Below are 15310 nucleotides of genomic sequence, written 5' to 3'. Positions count from 1 at the left end.
GTGGGATCATCAGGGGAGCTTACTGCAAGGGACTTATGCAAAGGCAATGGTTTCCCCTTAAGAGCAAATGAGACAAACGAATTTTCAAAAGTGTTTCCTCCAGATTTAGAGGAAACTCAAAGAATAATATATAAAGCTTTGTAATAACAGCAATAAAAATGATAGCATGCAAAAGCCCAGTTTAAAAAAAAAAAAAAAAACTTGTCTCTCTTTTTTTTTTTTTTTTTTGCTTACAAGACAGAGAAGGGGAAAGTAGAAGGAAAAAAAACGGCAGAAAGAAAAAGAGAGTGATAGTTCCCATTTCCTGGTTCACTCTCCATTGCCCACAGCTGAGACCCTGGGCCAGGCCAAAGCTGGGAGCTGAGAATTCAACACAAGTTACCCACAGCGGGGCCAGCACTGTGGTGCAGTAGGTTAACACCCTGGCCTGAAGCACCAGCATCCCATATGGGTGCTGGTTCTAATCCCAGCTGTTCCACATCCAATCCAGCTCTCTGCTATGGCCTGGGATAGCAGTGGAAGACGGCCCAAGTGCTTGGGCCCCTGTACCCATGTGGGAGACCTGGAGGAGGCTCCTGGCTCTTGGCTCCTGGCTTCAGATCGGCGCAGTTCTGGCTGTTGTAGCCAACTGGGGAGTGAACCAGCGGATGGAAGACCTCTCTCTCTCTCTCTCTCTGCCTCTCCTCTCTCTGTGTAACTCTGATTCTCAAGTAAAAAATAAATAAATCTTTAAAAAAAAAAAAAGGTTTCCCACAGGGTGGCAGAGACCCTGCACTGGCAGGAAGCTGGAGTTAAGAGCGGGCAGTGGCAATCCAGCCCAGGGCCTCTGATGAGGGTTGTGGGGGCATTTTCTTTTAACTGCTAGGCCATATGCCTGGTCTTAAAATCGAATTTTCTACTGCATCATACCTAAAAGATCTTTGATTAGTGGTGATTCAAGTCTGTTCTCCATCTTCCCTCAAATCTTTATCTGGTGTTACTAAGCCCAATGCCCATCTTGTCCCCACCTGCCTTAATCTCACCCTGCTGTGTCTTCTCTATCAACAGGAGTGTCCTTTCACTCTCCCTGAATCCTAAATCGCTCCAAATCCTAATGTGTTGTTCATCCTAAAGCCTTTCCCACCACCCATGATCCAGTAAATAAGTCCCCTTCTTTCAGGTCACAACTGATCTGACCTTTTTTGGACCCCAAAAGGTCCCTCCCTCCCTGTGCCAAGCTGACAAAGAGTCCTGTACTTCCCGTTAATCTCCCACAATGATGGAATACAGTAATCATTTGTGTGACTCTCTGCTTGATGTCCACCTCCTCCAACAGATACCATTTTCTTACTACTTACCCCAGAACCTAAAGCAGCAGCTAGCATCCTGTTAGATGCACACTAAAAAACCCTTGAATGGATGTGATGCAGGCAGGCATACAGGTTAAAACTGATTAGGTTTGTGAGCTGGAAGACCACGCCTTCACCAAACCTCAGTGTGACCTCACGTCCCTACCTGGCCACACCTGAGCACCCATTGGCCAACCACATTAATTAACCACTCCCCTTTGGAAGTGGATTAAAAGCCTGGGACATGGTGTGCCTGCCCCTTCCTTTCTTTGGCTTACCAGTATGGGGCTGGTTAGGGCCTTGTGACTCCAGGGCGCATGGCCTTGAGCAACCCTGCCCCATGCTTCCTGGCCTAGATGCTCCTCCACGTGGCTGGTTCCTGGTACTTGGTAAGAACACAGATTTACCTCTCTCCTTTAGACAGGACCCTCACTCTCCTATGCATCTTTCGCATTGAATAAAAGCTTAAAATGTACCATGCTGCCTTGTTCATTTATGGCAGTATTCAGAATTCTTCTCTGAATATAAGGCAAGAACCCACGTGGGCTTGTTAATATTGGGAATTGATTAATAAGCACATGGTGATATCGTGTGACATCCCAAATTCCAGTTTCATATGGCACCCCAGATGGGACTTCAAGGGAACTTTAAGGGGCCATATTCCGGTATCATATTTTAAGGGGCCAATCCCGATTTCAGATGGACAACAAATACCAGGAAATACTTCTGGCTTCAGAGCAGCCTTGCTTGTTTTACAAGACTCAGTTTGAGTTCTGCTTTCTCTGGATAGCTTTTCTTAACAATTCCCCACAAGAGAATATGTCAAAAAGTCTGTGTAAAACTGAAAATAAAGGTAAGTTCATTATGGTACCAAAATCTGAAATTCATGCAAAAGTTCGTGGAAAATGTGTAAGAATTATTCATGGGCTTCAAAATTTTCCCCACCAAAATAAACTAATCTTTTAATTCCATTTTTACAAAAACCTCTTGAAATACCCAAGTATAAGTCCTGTAGCTTCAGACACTTGGGTACAGGAAAAGAATCTAAATATGCCTGCTTACAGGCAGTGGCCACCAAAGTCCCTGGTAAGAGCTCACTAAATTCTGGGTGCTCCTCCTTCGGTAGGTGGATTATTCCCCCTGAGGACAATGAGGAACCCTGGCTGACTTCTTAACATAACCATGAGAAGAGTCAAATGTCTAAATATTTGTTTATATTGGCTGACACAATATTGTCAATGCATACAGAAAGAATAAAGACAAAGAATAGCAATGAAGCATATAATCATCTTATTTTTTTTTTTAACATCTCAGAGGTATTTTCAGAATTCTACGACTTGCTATGAAAAAGGAAGAATTTCCCGAAGGAAGGTAGACGATAGTTATAAATGAACAGAGTTCAAAGGAATGCTTATCATCACACATCAAGCATCACCTGCAAAAAATAATCTTTACTCAAAGGGCTTTCTTCCCAGGCATTGCCTCCTTTCCCCTTTAGCATACCTTGTAATCTTTTTAAGTATCTTGATCACACTTCCTGCTGCCTCCTGGGCTTAGGGTTATACCTGTGAAATAGTAATCTCCTTTGGCAGCCACTTGCTGTTGGCTGTGGACTCCTTCAGTGTGACCTCTTGGAGTCTGAATTCACACTCAGTGCCATGTGCTTCACCGTACTGTTTAAAAAAAACAGCTTGGTTCTTAAGATACCAACCTTTCAATCACAGGAAAATGTCACACACACACACACACACACACACTGCACTATGATCAAACCGGATAGCCGTGAAAGCCTGTAAACAGAACTATTAAGCAGCGTACAATTTCTTTGTGTGTTTATACTTGTAAGTATTGTGTGCTTCCACGAAATGACTGCTGTGTGATTCAGATACTGCCCTGAAGAGAATCATGCTTTATATACAGATAACATTACATACTTCCAAAGCCACCAATTTTTATCTTCTCTGAATATAAGGCAAGAACCCACGTGGGCTTGTTAATATTGGGAATTTATTAATAAGCACATGGTGATAAAAGAAGATAAAAATCATTGACTTGTGAGATGTCTAGAACCTATACATTGGAACCAGCAGGAGTAGCATTAATCGGGAAACCTGTTAGAAATGCGGATTCTTGAGCCCCACCCCAGAACTAAAAAGTCACAAATCCTGAAGATCAGCCATATGACCCTCGGGTGACTCTGAGACATGCTCACGTTCCAAAATTGCTGGTTTAGATGCAGGAGCACAGTAGACTTGTGGTGGTGATAGTTAAGAGCATAGATGCTGGTCATCACAACCTAGGATTGAAACCTGGCTCCTGCGCTGACTTCAGCAAATCATTTATCAGCTTGCTTTAGTACCTAGATCTGAATGCAGTTCAGAGAATAACATTTTTCTCAAAAGGTTGCTTCCAGAATTAAGTGATAAGACACATGGGATGTTTGATATAGTACATATTCAATTAAGGTTAGCAATTTTTGAATGAGGTCCATTAAATACACAAATGGGAAACTGGGAAAGGCTATGGAGCGGAAAGGAAGGAAAAATTCTACCACTACATATGAGCAAGAAAAGACAACGCCAAAACCAGAAAGTGAATGATAATGTATGCATTCCTTGCAATGTTTCATCTTACTTTAATGCTTGATTCACGTGAAAACCCCACGCTGCCCCTGTAGTATCACCATTGTCTGAAATCCTGTGTAAGACCACCCAGGTGCTTTCCTGATCTAAAACAGGTGGAAGAAGAACAAACAGAAGCTGACAGACTGCTCCGTCTTTTGAAGAGCACTTCTGTCTTTTTAAATTGTTGTGTCATATTCAGAAATTCTATGGCTGCCTTGTCTCAGCACTGTTATTGACATCAAACATGCTTCTGAATCTTCAAGAAAAGTAAAACAGCTATGTTTTTGGGCAAAACAGCCTACGGGAGAGCACGGCTGCCTCAGACCTGCTCAGAACCCTTAGTGTAAAGCACAGTGAATCCTCTCCATTGTACAGCTTGCAAACAGGCTTTTTTCTCTACATGGAAACAAGTCAAAGGTATCAAATGCTGCCTCTGACAGCTGTTGTCTCCCATTTTCAACCTGACATAATGAGTTTCAAGGCTTCAAAGCTGCTGCCCAGAAGTGGCGGTAGGCCCTGAGCAATTGGATTGCAAGAGAAAAGAAATTGAACAAAAGGAAGGAATAAATATGGTGTTATTTTTATTCTCAAGCTATCAGTATTGCACTTTCTTACTCCTGGTAGAAGTCTACCAGTCAAATTGCTGTTCTTCAAGCTGTAAAATATACTGTGGTATTTTAGTCCTGTATCATCCATGGGCAGCCTAAGGGTGACAGAATGAGGAGGACAACCAGGGTCATCCTATGAATCTCGCTCCCTACCTATTCAAGGCATGACATGATTGCTTGCTTCCTTATAAAGTGAGAAGATTCTATGTGAATTACATTTTCAAAGCTATGTTATGTATTTACACATTGTAACACAAATTTCATTATTTTGAATGCTCTTATTCCAGTCATAGAGGTTAGTGATTTGCACATTAAAATTCTACTTGGCAATGCTCAATCCAGTCTTTGCAAAGCAGATTCTAGGCATGACAAGATGAATGATAAATTTAATCTAGTACGGCATAAAAGATGAGGATCACATTAGGTTAAAGCAAAAGTTGGCAGGTAGATGTTTGTTGGGTGTTAAGATGCCTCTTCAGGTGTCTTCGTCCCATATCAGAGTGCCTGGGTTCAAGATCTGGCTGTGTTCCTGATTCCAGCTTCCTGCAAATGCACGCCTTGGGAGGCAGCAGGCGATGGCTCAAGCAGTCGGGGTCCCTGTCACTCACATGGGAGATCCGGATTGCGATCCTGGCCGCCAGCTTTCTCCTGGCTCTGGTGGGCATTTCAGAAATGAACCTTGGGATGGGAGCTTTATCTGTTTGTCTCTATCTCTTTCAATGAATAAGGTTCATTTTTACTCCTCACAAACATCATTTAAGTTTCAAAGTAATGCTCACTCCAACTTTCATCAATTTGAGTATCCGCCTTCCCTTTAGGACAATAAAAGCTTTGGAAGTAAAGCATAATGGAGACTGAGGTATGAAGTCAGTCGGACTAATTAAGACAAAGGTATAAGCATGGTGACTGACGCTGTTATTTGCTTACCTGTAATCTAACTCTGTCTTTTCTTTTCTAACACAATCTGTCTTCAAAGTGGACCTGTGCGTACCGTGAAGTGAGAAATAGTTTCCCGAAGTCCATGACCGTAGAGTGGCATAGGCTATGGTTCTGGCCAATGAGACGCAGATGGATGTCAGGGACACTTGGAAAATTTTTTCCTTTTTAATTTTTTCCCAATGAAGGGAAAAGACATGGCATACCAATCCCATTTTTCTTTTCTTCCGTGTTTCAAAATTGGACGTGAAGTCTGGAGTTATAGCGGTCATCTTGCAAAGATGTTGGTGCTGTGCCAATAGTAACTATTGCCTCTTCCAGATTTCTTTGTTTGGTTGTCTACTTGAAACCCTTCCTAAGTGATACAGATGAACAACAAAGCAAGAAAAATCTAACCCACTTCCACATCCAGTCCCTCCTATTTCCTGAGTGAATTCACTCCAATTCAAAAATTTCAAGCTACTTTATTTCCTAATAGTAAATATGAATAAAAGTAAACATATCTATGCTCACTATATACTTAACCCAGTTAAGCCTTTATTAAAATATGTCATTTACTTGTTATTTCATTTCTGCTCTGAAACAAATATCCTTTAAGAATAGATTGTGGGCCGGCACCGCGGCTCACTAGGCTAATCCTCCGCCTTGCGGAGCCGGCACACCGGATTCTAGTCAGTCCTGGTCGGGGCGCCGGATTCTGTCCCGGTTGCCCCTCTTCCAGGCCAGCTCTCTTCTGTGGCCAGGGAGTGCAGTGGAGGATGGCCCAAGTGCTTGGGCCCTGCACCCCATGGGAGACCAGGAGAATCACCTGGCTCCTGCCTTCGGATCAGCGCAGTGCGCCGGCCGCAGCGCGCTGGCTGCAGCAGCCATTGGAGGGTGAACCAATGGCAAAGGAAGACCTTTCTCTCTTTCACTGTCCACTCTGCCTGTCAAAAATAAATAAATAAATAAATAAATAAATAAATAAAAAATTAAAAAAAAAAAGAATAGATTGTGGGGGAGGAGGTGGGCATTGTGGTATAGCAGATAAAGCTAAAGCCTGCAATGCCAGTAACCCATACAGCTGCTGGTTTGAGTCCCAGCTACTGCACTTCTGATCCAGCTCCTGGCTAATGTGCCAGAAAGCAAAAGAAAGTGGCCTAACTGCTTGGGCCCCTACACCCATGTGGGAGACCCAGAAGAAGATCCTGACTCTTGGCTTCAGCCTGGTCCAGCCATGGTCAATGCAGCCATTTGGGGATTAAACCAGAAGATGGAAGATTCTCTCTCTCTCTGTCTTTCAAATTAATGAAACAAACCTTTACAAAAAAAGTAGAGAGAATAGCATGGAGCTAGCGCTGTGGCACAGGAGGTCAAGCTGCCACTTTTGATCCTAGCATCCATTATCAAAGCTCAGATGCACATACTGGCTGCTCTACTTCCAATCCAGGTCCCTGCTGATGCACCTGAAAGGCATCAGAAGATGCCCCAAATTCTTGTGTTCCTGCCACCCACGTGGTAGACCCAGATGGGATTTCTGATTTCAGCCTGGCCCAGCCCCAGCTGTTGCAGCCATTTGGGGAGTGAGTTGGGTGAATGGAAGAAATCTCTTTCTCTCTCTCTCTCTCACACATGCTCTGCCTTTCAAATAAGACAAGAACCTATTGCTATGCATTATTATGAACTATCTTCACTATGTTATTCAGAAGATGTCCTGAACTTACTCCACCTCATGGAAATTTGGTCTCCATTGGCAACATCTCCCCAATCTTCCCATCACCTATAACTACAATTGATGCCCTGTTTCCACCAGATCCCCTTTCATAGACTCCACTTGTGAGGATTTGTCTTTCTTTGCTTGGCTTCCATCATTTGGCATAATGTCTTCCAGGATCACCCATGTTGTCCCACATGGCAGTATGATCTTTTTTAATGACATACAAAATTTCATTGTGGAAATGCAGATTTTAAATGTTCCCACCATGAAATGTATGTGAAGTATGTATGGATATGTCCATTGGTTTGATATGGTCATTCCACAATGCATACAACCCAACATAATATTTAATAGCATCTATATGTATATATATACACGTATATATGCCTAAGTTTAATTTTTTCAAATAAATAAATGACAGAATCCATTTGTATGAATTAGGCACTCTTTGGGATACTTGAGACAGCATAGGTCCCAGAACTCATGGAGAGGGACAGAGGTGTTTTCAGCAGCAAATCTATTTGCCAAGGTCTTTCCTAAACTATATCCAATGGATGACTGTGGACAGTCACAATTAACCATGCAGTCACTTGAGTCAAGCATATAATGGTTTGAACTTATATCCTTCCTCTGACCAGCTGGGGAATTTATGAAAATAACTTAACTTCCTCTTGAGTCTGTCCCTTTATTTGTGATTTGGGAATAAATACATCTACTTTAAAAGTGGATGAACAATTAAGGGACAGGTGACACAATTGTGATGTGTTCGCACAGCCTAAAATGCAGTAATCTGCTAACAGAAACAGTCGATACATACCAGGAAATAAATAATACATAGCTAAGTGTTGATAAGAAAAGGGTGTAGGGTGGGAGAATGCAAATGTGAACCAAAGAATATTTTCTGGAGGATGGCATTTGGGCAAATGAAGATGGGAAGGAGATTTCTTGTTAAAAATGAGGAGAATGGAGCATCTTGGGCAGAGACTTAGGGAAAAGTGCTTGGCAGACACAGCAAAAGATGGATGGAGAAAATATGAATGTACACTATGAGAACTGGCAGACGGTGGGAATTAAAAGGCCCATCATGGAGGGTCTCACCAGTGGCATGCTGAGTTTAGGGCTTCATCTTACCAACAAGCAGAAGCTTCCGACAGATGGCAGGCAAGGAGGTGACATAATCAGGTCTCTGTTTTAGAGGGATAATTGGCAGCACAATGGGAGATGGGTTGGGGCTGGTAGAAACTATGAATAAGAAAGACCATTAGGAAGATATTTCTACAGACCAGACAAAGGATAATGAGGAGCCAAACTAGGACAGTCAGGCTGGGACATGAGGAAGAGGTTAGATTTTAGAGATATGTTGAAGGTAGAAGGTAGACACCAGTGAATTTTGGAAGGTTGAAAAAAATAGAAGACTCAAAACTGACTCTGAGTTACCTGGATTGTGGAGTTCAAGGGGTATTAAATGCCATGACCTGAGATAGCAATGCCAGTGAAGTGCAATAATAAATAGAACTTCAAATTAGGAGGAACTGGCCATTTGGGGAGGTTAGCTGTTACTGTCAAATACTTCCTGAAGATTCACCTAACTGTCCTTTTGTGTTATACAAGCCTGCTTTCTCCTCCTGTGACACTGGTGGAGAGGAATAAGAAGTGGCTACACTCTGCTCTTAACAAACCATCATAGGACTAAAACAGTCATTTATACACCCACGTGAGCAATAGGACTTCCAGATCCTTTACTAACAATTCTAAAATAGATTTGCTGCCAGGAGGCTCCTACTTAACATTTTCTATGCCCACCACTATGTCCGGTACACGGCCTTGCAAAGGGTAATGCTCAGCAAAAAATTGGTATAAATCCATACTTGCTAGGGATCAAATTTTAAGCCATCAGCAGTCATGGTATAGGCCCTGAAGAGACAGTTGTGGAAGGAGGTCTCAGAAGGGAAGTGCATGGGGCTATGTGCATGGATCCAGGCTCAGATGACACTTGTGTACTTAGACATAGAAGATGGCATTCCATAGCCTGAGACCTATGCTTTCCTCAGTTTCTCTGGACACGCTGAGTTCTCAATCTCTGACCCCAACTTCTCATGCTCATCATCCATCTGCTTCCCTCCTAGACCTCAAAATGGTGCCTTAGGTGTCACAGAACACTGGCTTCATGCATGAGTAAGGTACGGCCTGATACTACACTTGTGGGACTCCACTCAAATTTCTTCAGCATGCATGGCCTTCCGTGTTCCATGTTATCGTCATCTCTTTGTGCTCCTGAAACCCTGGTTTCATGAATGCAAATCCAGGGTCACATAGCCTGGAAGTGTATAGCCATGGTGAAACAAAAGGAGTAAAGAATTGGGGCCTTTTATATGTTAACATCCACTGTAAATGTTCAGACACAGAAGAAAGCTTAAAAATATTTGCCACGCTGACCTGAGAATATTTTAAATGAGCGTATGGTTTCAAGGATAGATAAACAAAGGCATAAACTGACTTAAACACAAATACCCTGGAGCATTTTCAAATTTTTGTTCATGGGGGCTGGCAGAAGCTCCTGGCTCCTGGCTTTGGATCGGCCCAGTTCTGGCTGTTACTGCCATTTGAGGAGAGAACCAGCAGATGGAAGACCCCTCTCTCTGTCTCTTCCTCTCTCTCTAACTTTACTTGTCAAACAAATAAATTAATCTTAAAAAATCTTTGTTCATAAGATATAGAGAAGGAATCAACAAGTGATTCAATTAATTAATATAAGAATGAAACAAAGAAAAATCAATCAAACAAATGAAAAGATTATCTATACTTTTTTCTCAGAAATAATTCTTCGAGTGGGAGCCTGGGCAGGAGGAAGGGTAGGGTGTGAAGTATTACTATGTTCCTCAATCTGTATATATGAAATACATGACATTTGTTCACCTTATATAAATAAATAAATAATTATTAAAAATTAATTCGCTCCCCTATAGTGCCTGAATGCTTTGCTCCCAACTGCACCAACAGGTGAAGAAGAACATCACAAGTGTGAGGTCATAAACTGGAAATTCTGAGGTTTCCATAGTAAAGAGCCTCCCTTTCAGAGAAAGCATTGTGCGTTGGCCAAACACCCTAGAGAACAAATTCCCAAGAATGAGGGAAATCATTTACAAGCAAGCGAGGGAAAACTCCAAAGGCACAGTCGTCTGTTGAAGCTGGCAGCTAAGCGCCACGCAGCACACTTCTCTCCTCTGTCCATTTTGTGAACGCGATTCAATCAGCACTCTTGCTCCTCAGGGACCTGGTGCATTAATGTGAACGGCTACCACTCAAAAGTAATGGAGTGAGAGTGCCATTATTTTAAATGGTTTGAGGCCATGCAGTCCCCAATTTCATTAGCTCCATTTCTAGAAAACCCATTTGCCAAATTTCATGGCATCTTCAGAAGTGGAGGGATGTCCACAGAAATCCCATTCTACCACTCTTTCTTCACGGTAAGTCATGGGCAAATGGATATGCACTTGGGATTTATCACAGGCAGCACAGTGGCCTAAGGTAACTATGTCCACAACCAAATCCTCAGCAAGGATCAATGTGATAAGATTATCCTAGCACATTATGGTGGGCCCACTACAGTCACAGGAGCCCTTAAAAGGAGAAGAGGAGGGAAGAAGAGGAAAACAGAAGATGAGGTAGAAAGGGAAAGCAAGAGATTGCAACACAAGAAGCAGCTATGGTCATGGACTGCGGGCTGTGGGTTCTAGCAGCGGAGAGCAAGCAGAAACTGAACAGCAGCCAGAAACCACAAAGAATCAATGCTAGCAATCCTCTGAGTGAGGTCTGGGAGCAAAACCCCACCTACCCCCAAGTTAGGAATACAGGATTCCTAAAACGTTTTGTCTTCAGGAAGCTCAAAGCATAGAGCACAGCTGACCCACCTCAGGCTCAGACTTGGGAATTGGGAACAGGGTGATAAATGGATGCTGTTTAAAATCCTGAAATCTGGTAATCTGTTACTGCAACAATATAAAATGAATACAGTATTTCGTCAGTTAATTCAGGAACATTCAAACTCTGATGCTGATGAGCCTTCTTTCCATCATTCATCCAGTATCTATTTCTGGAGCACCTCCCTACCATGCACTAGTCTCACAGAGATGGCCAAGAGCAGGCATCTGCTCCCATGCTTTCAGTCCAGCTGGGGACAGCAATGTTCAACCTTACTTACATAATACAGATGCAACGGCAGATTCTATACCGGAGGTTCCAGTGAACGGGTCTGACACAGAATACCATCCTGAAGCATGGATACTGGAGCTGAGAGCTGCAGTGTGGGAAGGCAGAAGCATGAAGGTGTGAAGCCTCTGGAGCAGAGTTAGTAGCAAAGACCTTGAAGCAAGGAGCCCAAAATGCTGGGACAGCAGGGAAAGGCTAAAGAGGCAGGCAACAGCTATGTCATGAGGCACAGTGAGCTGCTCTAAGGGCTTGCCCATAAGGAAAATAAAAACATCCATCACAATTCAAGAGGAGAGGCATGATTTGTTGATTAATTACTACAGAAATCATCACGTACATGCAAATGTACACAAGCTATTCCTGCGAGCTGTTGGCTTTTATCATTTCAATCCATGGTTTACGAAACCAAGCACAGGGCTTGCCCTTCAAACATCACATCACCAACGGGTTTAGAAAAAAAAACCAATAGTTGGCATTCTATACCTGAATGAGGCACAGAAAGTCATTTATTCTCTCTGAGGCTCACTTTACTCCTCAACAAAGTAGAAATGGTATTTTAATGCTAATAGGAGGCACAGTAAATATTTGCCAAATAAACATGTTAATAAATTCCTACCCCACTTGACTCAGGACATCAAATGAAAATCAGGTTCGTGAATGTGCTTTGCAAAGCAGAAAATGTTTTATAAATACAAATAATCAATGTTATGATTGCAGCAACATACATGCAGAGATTGTTTGCATTTCTGAAGACAGAAATAAGACTCATGCTAACAATACTACCAAGCAGAATGGAACAAGTCTGGGAACAACGTCAGAGGGTTTTCATCTACAGATCCATTTGTGACTGGAATAGCAGCCACCTGCCATGGAGAGATTATGGGATATCAACTAAGGAACAAAGATTCGGCTATGTGGGGGCATCTTGAGCCCCAGGATTTTACATAAACTTACTCCAACCAGAACAATATGGAGACCACAATTCTAGAGATTACTAACTTAGGCTATTATTTGACCTAAAATTTGTCAAAAATTGTAGCCAGTACAAAGCTGACATTCATTCATATCTCCACCAGAACCATTCCTTGAAAACTGACAAAATTCTGCATCTATAGATGTGCTCGCTTGCTCTCTCTCTTTCTCTCGCTCCTTTATATTCTCACCCTAGTCAAGAACAGCCAAGCAATATCACATCACTGAGAGAATAGCACAGTAAATCTATCAGCAACCAGGGAAAGAGAGTGCGCCTTCTAGCTCCCGCAACTGGTACGACAGGTCACTGCTGAAACTCAAATCTTCTCATCAGTGAAACAGAAAAGTCAGGGGATTAAACATGCACAGTTACACTTTACACAATGGCTATCACATGGAAATAGTAAATATAGCCAGCTCTTTCTTTCCCTGGGTTCTACACTTTAGGAGATTTAATCAATCTCACATAGAATTTTTAAAATTATATCTTGTACAGATCATCTATAGATTTTTTCCATAATTATTTACTTCTCAACAATTTAGCAAACAACTATTATATTATACTTTAAGTAATCTCAAGATAATTTAAAACATATTGGGGAGGGCAGCATTGTAGCACAGCAAGTTAAGCCACTTCCTGTAACACTGGCATCCTACACGGGTGCTGGTTCAAATCCAAGCTGTTCCACTTTCTGTTCAGTTCTCTGCTATGGCAGGAGATGTCCCATGTGCTTGGCCCCACCCTCCCACCCCACCCCCCGACATGGGAGACCAAGATGGAGTTCCTTGCACCTGGCTCTGCCTGGCCCAGTCCTGGCCAATGTGGCCATTTGGGGAGTGAATCAGCAGACAGACTATCCCTCCTTCCTCCCCCGTTCTCCCTCTGTAATGCTACATTTCAAATAAATAAATCTTAAACAAAATGAAATATATGGAAGAATATGCATAGGTTCTACACAAATACAAAACCATTTTATATAAGAAATTTATAAACCTTCAGATTGTGCTATTCATGGGGGTGGGTGGCCCTGCAAACAATCTCCCTTGCATACCAAGGAATGGCCACACCATTATCATCATAGCTATCACAGATCTATATTCTCTGTGTGAACTTGAAAGCTTGAATCCCTCTCAGAGAAAAGTGTGTAAAATACACAAGCAATACCTCACTAATTGTTCAAGCCCCTATTTCTTTCCTCCCTAGTACTAAATATGACAAAGCAAACGTGAACTGGAACTTGCTGACAGAAGACTCCTCGCTGAGCTCTTGGTCTTCACTGAGGGTTATCTGTCCAAGGCCCAAGTGAAACAACAACTCTCCAGATTCTGCTCGGCACATGGAACCACACGTCTTCTATTGCAGAACCCACTCTCCATCGCTAGCGTTTGAAATACTCTGCAGATAGGAATCGTCATAATTTCAGAGAAGCTCACCCCCGGACAGCAGCCCACGCTAAGTCATTCACTGGCAGTATCACAGCCAGGGCCTCAAAGGGAAGCCCACAGTGCAGGCGCGTGGTAATTAGGTCTCTAAATTTACTCTACTGGCTGGGAAACCTGTCAAAGAAATTCTTATCATGGATGGCATTAATTACACATAAAATGACAGGGCAGACAGGCTGGGAGTCAAGTAGTCACCTGGAGAGAGAGATGGCTGGATGAAGGGCAGCAAGGGGCAGTGTTCAGATTCATTCTCTGTGAATGCTAAACCTTCCTGGCCCCAACAGCATAAACAAGTCTACTGGGATTGGAGAGGAGCGTTCTCAGTGTCTAAATGAATTTATGTTAGGTCCATTCACAGCAAGATGAAATACACTACAAACGCAGCAACTGAGAACTTTACAGTGCTCTATCCACTCACTTTCCAACGCAAGAAGTAATTTGAATTCTACTTTCCTTTCATCCATTTCGTCAAATATGGGTTGAAAATAGGCTCATATCAGATACGGCGTTTGCAATGATAAAATAAAAAAGCCCTGCCCAGATGTCGCAGACAACGTGAAATGAAATAGGAATTAATCAAACACACACGAGCACATAGATCAGTACATTGTGATGGGAGCCTGGAAGGATAAGATGTGAGAAACAAACAAGGGCAGGATTGACCGATCGTTGGAGCAGGGAGACAAGGTAGAGAAGGTGGTATCTGTTTAGACTCGAGGAAAGGCAGACATTCAATGGGTTAAGAAACAGACCCCAGGGGAAGGGAGGTCTCAGGGCCCCGCTCTGTCTCCAGCTCCTTTCTCTTGTCTCTCCTTCCTTCACTTCTGCCAGTTTAAATCAATCCATATCCTGTTTTAGGATTAAAAAAGAAGTGAAATTTTGTCTTTGCATTCTAAAAGGTTTGACACTTCTTGGGGGACCATGGGAAATAAATGACAAACAAAGCCAAAGAGGATAGGATGGATCCACCAAAGGTAAATCCCAAAGGGATTCAGATAGTAAGGTAAGGCTTGGGGTGGGCCCCAGGATGGGCAGGAAACAGAGAACGGGGAGCACCACAGATAAAGTCACACTTGGGGAAGGAGCCTGGGCAGCCCGGAGTGAAGGGGGAGGGGAGGGGAGGAGGTGGGCCACAGCAGAAGCCAGGGGGTGGGGGATGGAGGGGTCAGTAGGGGCTGAGAAACAGACTGGGCAACTACAGGGCAAGCACACAGAGCACACACATGGATGCCAGAGCCACTGAAAGTTTCTTGGGAACATCAGATTACAACACATTTATGTCATAAGGGGGATGGCAAGTCCTACGTGCAAGTGCGTGCCAGGAGGAAATGGGGACTGTATATTTAATCCCAGCTCTGGAGTCTCCTCCTTCCTCTGACCTATTCCACTGCAGATTCTGAAAACTGTCAGGTGGTAGCCTGACCCCCATAAGACCTATGGCTGACAGAGCTGTTGAGACCAAGCTCAGCAGCTGACATGTCAGGACTCAGCCCT

The 15310-nt window shown here is 43.0% G+C and overlaps 1 protein-coding gene across 1 annotated transcript in view; it reads right to left on the bottom strand.

Annotated features, from left to right (window-relative positions):
- Positions 1–15310, bottom strand: part of SGCD (sarcoglycan delta) — a 1076594-nt gene that overhangs the window by 748285 nt on the left and 312999 nt on the right. The window lies entirely within an intron of this gene.

The sequence above is a fragment of the Oryctolagus cuniculus genome, chromosome 6 (genome assembly GCF_051225735.1).
Source record: "Oryctolagus cuniculus isolate XC-2025 breed Fujian yellow rabbit chromosome 6, ASM5122573v1, whole genome shotgun sequence".
Lineage (NCBI taxonomy): Eukaryota > Metazoa > Chordata > Mammalia > Lagomorpha > Leporidae > Oryctolagus > Oryctolagus cuniculus.
This window is presented reverse-complemented; position numbering and strand designations above follow the sequence as displayed.